The following is a 12,116-nucleotide window of genomic DNA, read 5'->3' on the forward strand; positions in this document are numbered from 1 at the left end:
AAAGCATGTTTTGTACAGTACACGCAGCAGTTTCTGAAAGGCTCCGAATGCCCTTTGAGTGTCCTTAAGGTGTTGAGTATCAGTTGAAAGGAATCTATGGTCCTTCTCTGGAATACAGATGGCAGGATGATCCCTGTGAAGTCAATAGAAGGATCTGCATAAGAGAGGAGGGGATGTGCGACTGCAGTCGATGCTGGAACCGCGTAACATCTTTCAACACCGGAGTGTGAATATTTTTTCACAGCAGTGGAATGATGTGTAATTCATTTTAATATTTATTTTTAGTTTTTTAAGCATCAGATGAACCAACATTTCCAGTTAAATACAAACTGTTAAATGCAGTAAAATCAAGGTCAAAATAAGCAATAGCTATTTACCACACTTTCTTAGCACATGATATTTGGTTACACTTAATACCAACAGTAATTCGCAACTACAGGTCAACTATCTCTCATTCGAGTTTTAGTAATGTCTACTTAATATCTGCTAACTCTTTATTTTCATGGTCCTCCAACAGACAACTATAAGTAACTTTGCTGCTACATGTCAACTAACTCTCATTAGAGTATTAGTAGACTTTTTATTTTGATGGTCCCCAACAGACATTCTACTGACTATATGTAACTCAGCAACTACATGTCAAATTATTTGACTAACCAAACAGTCTACTAATAATCTAATGAGTTTAAATGTAGTTGCAAAGTTATAGTTAGTAGAATGTCTAAAGTGGACAACCAAAATAAAGCTTAACCTTATATTTAAAGGGATCATGAACTGGCTTTTTAAATTTTATTATATTGTTGTCTGAGGTCAACTTATGACGTTCGCTTGGTTTTTACATTCAAAAACAAGTAATAGACTATTTTGTACCCTAGTTTTGAGCCAATGTCAAAAACACTTGGTTTTATGGGCATCTCGCACTGAAGACTTGGAAGTAAACGCCCACTGCTGTGAGTGGATAACAGTTTTGCATATTATAATGAGTTTCAACTCACCCATCGATGCACGTGGTGGAAATTTTTTTGAAAACGTCCAATGTTGTAACATGGCAACCGGAATAATTCGCCCATACATGTTCGACCCAGAGTCCACGTGTTGCGCAATTCCTGTCGGATTCAATATAGACGGCACAACACCGTTCTTTACTATTAATCGGTCTGCAAATCCAGTCTTGTTCAAACAAAAAAAAACAATCCTCAGTGAAATGAAGCGAACAAACTGACATTTTTTTTACCTCATCAGCTGGAACGTCATTAAAAATAAAGTTTAACCATACAGTCGTATTGGAATCACGAGGAAGCTTAAGCAACGACTGTCTTCTTCCACAACCAGGCACTGCACAATATTTCGTATTACAGCTAGGGGTTTCATCAACTAGCCGACTAGTCGACTAGTCGACTGTCACAACCACTAGTTGGCGCTGTTGGCCTTAGTCGACTAGTCGGAAACAAAATGATGACATATATATAGATTTATTTTTTTTTGTTAACTATCCCTTTAACCCCCTGAGCCCGACGGCATCGTCGACGATGCCACACGTCACCTCCGATAAATGTTTACATAACTCGATGACATATTTATCGATTTTCTTACCGTTTTTTCCAGCAGAAAGCTAACGAGCTAGCCATCATGGGGATGTCTTTCGGGTCTTTCTAGCCTTTACAGAAGGTTTTCTATCCAGCCTGGAACTTGTGCTTCCTTTCAGAGGTTTTCAGCAATAAATCCAAACGCTTTATGTCAAACTTTGATACTCTTGAAGTCCATAATTCATAAATATTCCGTCATTTTTGCCGCTAGCTCGATGCTAGCGGATATTCTGGATATCACGTGATGTTTTCACGTGATGTTTTTTGACCAATTACAGGCTGATCCGTTGTAAACATTGGTGTGCGTCATTACGCATGAACCAAGCGCAGATATAGTGTAGAGAGATAGAGAGACTCACGGAGACGCGCGATTCACAGAGAAACACAGCGAAATGGACGTAAATAAAGCGCTGGTCTATTTTGGTGCATTGCAGGATGAAGGATTTTCAGGAGAACAGAGCTTTTTGACAGATGAGGAACTAGATTACCAGGATAGACCCAGCTGAAGTGCCATTTATTTATTTACTGTAAAAAGTATTATAGTAGTATAAATTTGTTATAAAAGAATAAAAAGAACATAATAAATAAAAGAATAAATAAAATAGAAATGCAAAACCTGTGATGTGGCCCTCTGTGTGATTGCTGATAGGAACTGTTTTGAGGCTTGGCACCAGTGAATTTCATGAGGCCCCAAACGCCTGGACTTCTTTTGGAAAAATCTCAATAGTTTTTGTTCTGTACAAGTTATAATGTTTATTCCTGTGCTCCATGACTCCAAAGACATGAACAAACTATTTTCCAGAGGAAAATTGCTTAGCTTTTATTTATTTGTGTGTGATTTCAATAAATAATTGAGTGATTCCATTTCCGATTTATTTTTTCATTTGTCTTTATGGTCCCATAACTTATTTTACATTCAGGTGACATCAATGTAACACAAATATGCTGAAAGTTCAATTTGTCCTGAAAAAAAAGAGGTGTGTCAATTGTCTGTGCACCAAAGGGTTGATATTTTACAAGCTTTTTTAGTAAATGACACCAGACGGAAAATTTATTGTAAAAATACCCTTAGGTCTCAGAGGGTTAAATACAAGCGGCAGTACTATATACTATAAGCACTATAAGGCGCACCTTCAATGACCTATTTTAGAACATTTTTCAAACGTTTGACTGGGTTTGCGTTATGCATCCACTAGATGTGCTAAAGGGAATGCAGCGAGTGCGCGGCGTCGGAGGTGAGGCGTTTATTTAGTAAGCGTGAGCGCGCTGGGGCGGGCACGTAACTTACATTCGCAGCCTGCTGACAGCAGTGTCTGTTCGTATGTGTGTTAGAGAGAGCGCTCGTGAGCGGGAGATATTTTATACGAGGTTGAACTGGCCGTGTGACAAAGCGGATGGATTATAAAGCTTGAGAAAAGGCCAGATTGAGAAAATTAAAGGCTTTTAAGTGCGCTTTATAGTTCGGAAAATACGAGTACTACTCTCGCTTTTAGACCAGCACGCGACGTGTTTAATATAGCCGCATATTAGCCTACACCAGATTTTCTCTCAAATGTTTACTTTCACATTCTATATGGGGAGGCTGCACTTTAGACATAGCCAATTCTGTTTATGTAAACATTGTGTGTATTTAACAGTATTAGCATAATAAGACTTGAAAGATAACTTATTCCAGTATTCAGGCGCTGTTCGACAGGCTTCTAATGCCTGTGAGCGTCGGGGATTTGCCGCGCGCTCAGGAAAGCGCACGTTAGAACAGCGCGTGAATTAAATGTTTAACCAGCAAGGCTTATGCAAACAATGAACTTTTGTGAATTGCAGTGTCCCGTACCTATTCCTTAACGTGTGATGTTTAGGCTACGTCGCGTTGTACAGTTGAGAGGCGCCAGAACTGATAGAATACACTGTAACACGATACTACTACCATATTTCTTCAAAAGCAGATCGTGGAGACATTTACTATTCGTGTTGTCGCACACCCCTAGAATTTAACGACTAGTCGACTAGTCGTCGACTGTTATGCAAAACTAGTCGACTAGCAAAAATCAGTAGTTGTGAAACCCCTAATTACAGCTCGATCCGGTTTGTCATCACGAGGTAGGCATCTATGCTATTTAGCTATGCATGTAATGCACGAATCAATGGTGTTAATCTCCTTCTGCGGGGGTGGTGTTTTATCAACATAGTTCCCCACTTTGAAAAACGAGTCGTTTGCTGAGGCTGGTGTCAATAAAAGCTTTTATTGGACTAACAAGGATGTTTTCAGTTCTGAAACTTACAGGATATTCTTATAATATGATGACCTCTTAGATGTCAAAAGCACAAGGAAAATTTGATTTCTTGGTTCATCACCCCTTTTTTAGCACAAATATAATAAATATCTAGTGATAAACGTTGGTATTTACCAATATTGCGCAGGTACTTTTGTAAGCAGTTGTAAATTAACTCTGAATCTCTTCAATTAAATGATTCATGGAAATCAGTCAAATCTACTCTAGATCTAACAGCAGAAATTAGTCATTGTTCACATGCTATTAAACTCATTTTGTCTAGTTTTAATCCCTTCTTGTTTTGTGACTGATTTTCTGAGAGCGTTAAGATGTTTAATAGCTTCTATGATTTTAACTTCACTAGACAAACTGTTGTTACAGTTCAGTTCGATTCAGAAATATGACTTGTGATTCATTTGTGTTTTCAATTTTAAAATTGAACATTTGTTTTATAATATATCAAGGTAAATATTGCTGTTAAGTAGGCCTACCATTTGTTAGTATATTGATGCAGGCAAATGATTATATATAATTAAACATATTGTAATTTAGTTGAAAACAGTGTGAAACATTCCTTGATTGTTTAGCACTTTTACTGCATTTTTTACTTCTTGAATTAAACATTTTAAATTGGCTTCAATGGCGCTTTGCTCATTAAAAAAAAAAAAAAAAAAATCAGAGCAAATAGATAATCATCGATGTAGCCTATATCAAATGTTATCAAAAGGATGAAAAATACCAAGATATGATTTTTTTTTTTAAAGCTGTATTGCACAGCTCTAGCGTGAAGGAGCAGTCATGGATTTCAGAGCTGATGAATGCCGTGTCCTCTCTTGCTTTAAGTGCCGAGGCTCTTTCTGTCACTTCTTGCCCTAGTACACTCTCATTCTCTCTCTCTCATTCTCTCTCTCTCTCTCTCTCTTTCTCCCTCTCGCTACCTTTTGCTCCAGGGAGTAATGTGCCATTATCCTTTAATCAGGTCCCGTGTCTCAGGACTCTGCTGATATGAAATGCATTTGGTGGATCAATGTTTTCAGAGCTCACATCTTGTTTAAATCATGCTATCATCTCTTCTCACCTTCTCCAGCAGACAGAGCGTCTGAGAGTTTTTTTTTTTTTTCTCAGACAGACACGCACACACGGAAGAACCTGAACATGGATATTTTTCTCATCTTGTGACTCGCTCTTTGAGTGATAAAGGCAATATATTAAAATTTTTGAAGTGACACCTGTGGGATTTTGAATTGCCACAGGTTAGATTACTTGTAAATGATGTTGGGGGAATGCTAAAAGTAACGCTACATTATCACATTATACTTTTCCCAGAGGGGTCACTTATTTTCATAATGGTAGCAATATACTTGGCTAATTTATTTTAATTCAGTTGCTGTAATATTTTGTGCTCCTCAACATACTTTCCATGCAGCAATTATACTCGTATATAGATGTTCTGCAGCTTGCAGTCTAGACATTTTCATTGATTAGCTTATAATATGAGCAGTGTGGTTATGTTACATGTTGGACTGCTCACTTGTAGCATATACTGTATGTATCATATCATTTTTATGAAGAAGGCTGGAAGATGTAATAAATATATAAATAAATAAAAACAACTGCTCCAAAAATGTGATTATATAATTTTACTCGCTCAAATAAATGCTGCTCTTTGAACTTTCTCTTCATCAAAGAATTTGAAAAAAAAAAAAAACTTTTTTTTTTTCTAAATTATTAAGCGGCACAACTGTTTTCAACATTGATAATAAGAAATGTTTTTTGAGCACCAAATAAGCATATTAAAACTATTTCTGAAGGAGTAATAGCTTCTGAAAAATAAGCTTTGTCCAACACATGCATCAATTTTAATTAAAATATAAATAATTTATTTGAAATATTTCACAATATTAGTGTATTTTTGTTTTAAATAAATCCATCCTTGGTGAGCATACGAAACTTCTTTCACTAATTCTTACGGACCCCAAACTCTGAGAATATTAAAACAAAGCCATGAGATCCTGAGACGACTCTCCCGTTTGCATTGATCAAACAAGTTCAACTGAGTCCGGTTCATATCTGAACCCTGAACAGAAAGGTCAGCACAGTCCTGTGCATTATTCATGACGGACAGAGAGAGAACACTGAGCAATGTCTCAAGGGGATTCACCTCTGTTGCACTTTTGGCCCACCAGCACCCCGCAGTATGTCTTCCACCATAAGCCAACCGGATCCAACCACTCTTTTAATAGCAGCAGGATCACTGCGGCTTGCGGGAATGCTGGCAGAACCCTGGCAGACCCCACTTTACCCCCTCCGGGGCTTTAACATAACTTTGATCTACAGTACAATGCCCATGTTAGATTCCCCTCCCTCTTCATGCCTTTGATTCGGTTCCAGGCTTTTAGCAGATGATTAGGAAACAGAAGCCACGGAGGGTTGAAGCAATGGCAAAAACTGAACGCTGAGAACATAGGATTTATTTTTTTTATAGTTGTAGAGCAACAGAATTATCAACGTTTTATAACAAACATATTTTTGGATTTCTCTTAAAAAAAAAAAAAAAAAAAAAACTGATTGTCCAAGGGCAGTTATCTTAATGTTATAGCCTAACAATATTCTGTAACAGATGGTTTATCTAAGGTTGTCCCTACAAGAGGAGGTGACGAAAGAGCATTGATTTAATTTCTACATCAAACATATCTGCAATATATATATATATATATATATATATATATATATATATATATATATATATATATATATATATATATATATATATATATATATATATATATTTATAAACTTTCATAGCTTGTTTGTAACATGTATATTGGTTTTAATGTAATGTTACACCTGCGGAATTATTGTATGTATAAAAAGTTTACCTAAAAAAGTAGGCTAATTTATTGAATTAATATGTAAACTAAATAAAAATGGTCCAAAGATCGATCCCTGTGGGACTCCAATTGCACAGTCAAAAAAGGATAAACATTGATTCTTGTTCATTGTTTTCTTAAATCTATATATGATTCCATATACACAATGGTGTAGTAGTAGAAAAATGTAACATTGGTATATAGATAAAAGAACATAATGATTACGGTAACATAGGCCTTTTTTAAAAAATCAAGGTAGACAGAACTAACAACACCTGCATTGGTTGTAAATATTTATAAAATGGAATAAATGTATTATTGTTGTTGGTTATGTCTGTCTGTGTACATTTTAAGATTCGTACATAAAAGTGTGTGTGTGTGTGTGTGTGTGTGTGTGTGTATATATATATATATATATACAAACACACACATCATATATTTTTTTTAAGTAGCATTCAAAATTAATTTATCTCAGTTTAAGTAGGCATGATTCTTATTAATGTAAGTGGTATTGCAGGTACTCTATGTGTATAAATATGTTGTTTTCCTGAGACTTTGGGATTGGCACACACGTCTGTCACCCCACATACATTTAAAAAGATTCAGGAAAGAATGTGCATGTGTGTCTGTGTGTTCACATATGCTCCTGTAGCCACGCGTGCATGTTTATAGGATTCTCCCTAGCAATCGTTGGTGTAATAAGACCGATGAAATATTAATGTGGTCCTCTGCTTTAATGACTCATAAATTGCATTTGGATATTCAGCAGTCTTTTCCTCTCATAACTGGCTCATGGACTTGTTAAGGAGAGAGAGAGAGAGAGAGAGAGAGAGAGAGAGAGAGAGAGAGGCAGAGAGAAAGGCAATCTCACCTAATTTAAAGCTCATAGAGGCAGTGTGATATTGTGATGCAAGAAATAATACATTTTAAGAAGAAAGAATTTAATTAGACACTTCTAGAGCCAGTGTATTTTTAACAAATAAACAACATAAAATATAAATCTAAAATAGTGAATCAGTGAATCGGCAAGATTCATTCATATAGCTGACAAAAAAAAAAAAAAAAAAAAGCTGATCAAAGTATTTTCATTTTCACGAGGATATATATATATATATATATATATATATATATATATATATATATATATATATATATATATATATGAAGAGTTCAGATGCAAAAGCCTCTAAATGCCATTTGAAATTATCTTCTTTAATGATGATTTTTATCAAACTTGTATATTTAAGTTCAGTAATTTCACTTAAATGGCAATGATAATTACCTATTAGTTGTTATTTAAGTGAAATTACTGAACTTAAATATACAAGTTTGATAAAAATTATCATTAAAGAAGAAAATTTCAAATGGCATTTAGAGGCTTTTGCATCTGAACTCTTCATATATATATATATATATATATATATATATATATATATATAGTACTTTATCAGCACTTTAAATACAATAAATGAATCATTAACATAATCAAAATACAGTTTAGGGGGTTCACATCAATTGTGCATGTGTTTTGTGTGTATTTAATGCATCTACAGAATATGACGGAGAATTGATTTAATGTCGCGTTACTTGGATGCACTAAATATAATAATGATAATGAAAGCTGATAATGTTATGTGAACTGAATTTAATCCGAATAAAGTGTTTGCTCAGTGTGTGCGTGCTTGGGCTCGTGTTTACACAGACCATTGTTTTGTGAGTGATTTGCTTAAGCCAGTGTAATCTCTCATTAGCACTGATGAGTTTGAGCTGTGTGCTTCTTTCCCATTGAGGGGGATTGAACTTGTGCCGCTGCGAGACACTTATTTAAATGTGGTGAGCTGGGTTAGGCACTAACATGTGTGGTTGAACGCCAGGATAAACGCACATACAGTAAGAATGAACACGTTAATGGCCACTTGACTAAAGTAGTGGTTTGAACCTTAAAGTAGGTGCTGGATATATGGTTGATATCACTTATGTCCCTGCACTGACAGACTGTCTTTTAACTCGCAATCTTAAGGTTGAAACCACCACACTGACATCCGACCTGCACATTTCCTCTTAGTTTACTACAATCACAGCTCACCTTGAGCAAAGCGATAAATCATGTTTTTTTTTTTTTTTTTTTTTTTGGGGGGGGGGGGGGGGGGTAAATGGATTCTGCTGTACTTTTTAGATGGGCTCAGAACTGATTTTGATGTTTTTAAAAACTCATGCTAGAAGCGGCTGGAGATCTTCTAAAGGAGAAATATCAGTTTCATTTGTAACAATTTGCTCTTAGTGGCTATAATTCTTACTGGCTCAGGGCAGAAATACAATACACCCTCTCAAACAATGAGGCGGACACATGCAGAGATGTCTGGGTTTTGGTCAGCAGGACCAATTTTATTCCCCAACCCACAAAATTAGCTACTAGCGCTAATGGAGGGGGTTTATTATGAGTATTTTGTATGGTAGTGAGGCCCAATCTTGGTGGGAAATGGAAAAGACTGAATGTATGAATGTCTTGCATTCAATTTTAGTCATATTAAGAGCCAATTGAAATGGAAAACTTTATTGTTTGAAATAGAAAGTTAATTCAATGTCTCATTTTCTTTGCCATCGATCCATGTGTGAGTTCTACATCATAAACTGCACTGTAGTAACACATTACATGTAATCTTGATTTATTACGATATTACGATTTAAAATGCTCAATCAGATTACAGTTACTTTTGGATTGTATATGATATGTTCACACAATGGAAGTAAAATATAATTTATTGATTTGCCCTAATTCTTTTTATTCCTCCACTTTAATTTCCTTTTCTAAAAGTCAAACGTTTAAAATGTAACAAAATACCACATACATACATTTGAAAATGTAGTTTGAAATTGCACACGCCAACAAGTCAACATTACATTTCACGATGTTGAAATATATGTAATTTGTAATCTGACTACAATGTATAAGTAATATACCCAGCTCTTTACAATGTATTACAGCAAACATTGTTCCTCATCCTCACTCATACTGTATGTATTCTAAATAAAAAAGGAAATAAAAAGTTAATTTTACAGCAAATAGTTGCCATGTTACCTGATAAAGCACGTCACCCCTCATCTTTAATCACATCTATAACACCCAGCCTTCGTTGGAACAAAAGGTTGTCTGCCTCCACACAGTCCCTGGCTCTTTAATTGACTTGCATAAGCATTATTTGCCTCTGGTAGCTTGTTTTTTTATGTCTCGCGTCCTCCCCCTAATGTAAGCTCTGTGCACTAAGTCTTATACTCATCCTGCCTACCCCCTGTCCCGTTTGCTCTCTGTCACACTGGGAATGCTGGTTTATGGGGAACGACACACTGTCGGGGCCCTGGGCTCCAGCACATCTGGAGCCTGCCATAAACACTCTACAACACTTCTGTTGCTCTCGCTCTTCATGCTGTCTGTGCAGTGTTTCCTGCATATTGCTGCCATTTTATAATATCATTGAGTTTGAGTATGTCTTCATAAACTTTCCTCAAGAGTAAAAAAGGTTGCAGGGTTGCATAAAAAAAAAAAAAAATCATCCCTGGGAGGGCTTTAGAGTCCAAAAAGTAAAAACAAGCATCTTCATGTTAAGTCCTCGGTACTACTGACTGATGATTGTTTCAGTGTGTTAGGGGAGGCTGAGAGTGCTAATGGGACAGAATGGCCAGTTTGATTGGCGACTCTAAGACACAGTGCTCCATCTCACTTATCCTTCGTTTGCTCAATTTCCTCTGTGGAAGATGACACACCTGGGGTCCCACTCCATCTCAACCTCTTTCCAGGGTGCTCCATCTTTCCGTCCGTCTGTCCGTCCATCCATCTGAGCTGCACGATTCTGGCTAAATTAAGAATCCAACTTTTTGGTTTCAAACAGACATCACAATTCCTTCGTTCTGAACAAAATAACAAAAAAAAAATCAACTTTATCAAATTCACTTGAGGTAGACGCAGACAAATCATTGTGAAAATTGCAATTGCATCCATCCATCTATCTATATTGTTCTGTTCATTGTTCTATTTATCTTTCAATATATCATTCTGTGTGTCTGGACTGTCCAGTTGTTGTTGACCAATATATCGCCAAGGCCGATATGTGGTATTTTTTTAATGACTAGTCTTTATGTTTGGTCAGTAAATTTAAGAAACCATAGTCACATTTTGGCCTTAAATTCTGAATGTCTTCAGAAGACAAGCACCTGAGGTGCTCCACTCAGCATCTAAATTAGGTTACCGTCATTTTAAACAGTTCTGTAAACAAAGAAAATTGTGTTATGGTATTAAATGGTATTATAAGGGTATTATAAGTATCAAATAGTGTTTGCCTTCCTATTAGGCTTTTAGTGATTCATTCAGCAAATATGCATATTTTATATCATTATATTAGTTAAATCAAAGTCTTTGAATATAAAATAAACATTTAATTCACAAACCTTGCAAGATTTTTGGCGTATCCAGCTGTTAGATCACCTGATGTGTGCATTTGTAGCCTTCATAAAAACATTAATGCTCTGTTTGTGTTTACCTGCAAATTTTTTTTTAAACCGTTGTTCTGACAATTCATGCTACCCATCGAGATTTGCTACTTACCGGTTATGCGCATGTGCAGACTCACAGATTTTTTACAAAACGTACATTTTCCTGTTATAATATATAATTTCCCTTTAAAAAATGCTTACTACCATATGAATATTTGTACGGCCAGCCAGCTGAAAAAGAATAACTGAAATTTTCAGTTACTATGAGGAAAGGTGTACTTTGACAAGTCAAAGATGAATATTTTATGATAATTTTTACTTTTCACAGTAAAAGTAAAAATAGTCGTCTACAGTATACAGTAGCTACTCATAACTTAGAATTGTATTATAATTGTATTTCATACGACTTTAATCGGCATTCTGTGATCAATTCGTGCTACGGTAGCATTTTTCGACAAGGCAGCAAAAATCGACAGAACACCGTTCCTTTACATGTGAAAATACTATGATAGGATGCCTTATATCTCTGCAGAGAAGTATGGCTTTTAGCTGCCATGTGTTCAGTTCACTAGAGACCCTCAATATTAACATCTGCCTCAGGTGATCTGATCACAAGTGCTCATAAGACAGATCAGTATCACTTAAAAAAAATGTATTTATGTACATAGCAATAACATTGAATGGACATCTAAACTTTGGTAGCTCACAATCCCCACTAACTGAGGCTCTGGTGGAAGGTCTAAAAGAGCAGTGACGCCTCTCCAAGTCAATTTCAAAATTCTAAAATAACATTTTCAAAAGTAAATTGCTTTTGTATGATATCACAATGGTGCCATATCATAGGTTTCTTGTCAAATATCTTAATTGCCTGTTTATATAGAGAAGTGACTGGTTTCAGAGTG

The 12,116-nt window shown here is 35.8% G+C and overlaps 1 protein-coding gene across 5 annotated transcripts in view; it reads left to right on the plus strand.

The window, feature by feature from the left end:
• Window positions 1-12,116, plus strand: part of tafa1b (TAFA chemokine like family member 1b) — a 195,468-nt gene that overhangs the window by 40,949 nt on the left and 142,403 nt on the right. The gene's annotated exons all lie outside the window — the stretch shown is intronic.

Source organism: Pimephales promelas, chromosome 21 (genome assembly GCF_988280905.1).
Source record: "Pimephales promelas chromosome 21, fPimPro1.hap1.1, whole genome shotgun sequence".
Lineage (NCBI taxonomy): Eukaryota > Metazoa > Chordata > Actinopteri > Cypriniformes > Leuciscidae > Pimephales > Pimephales promelas.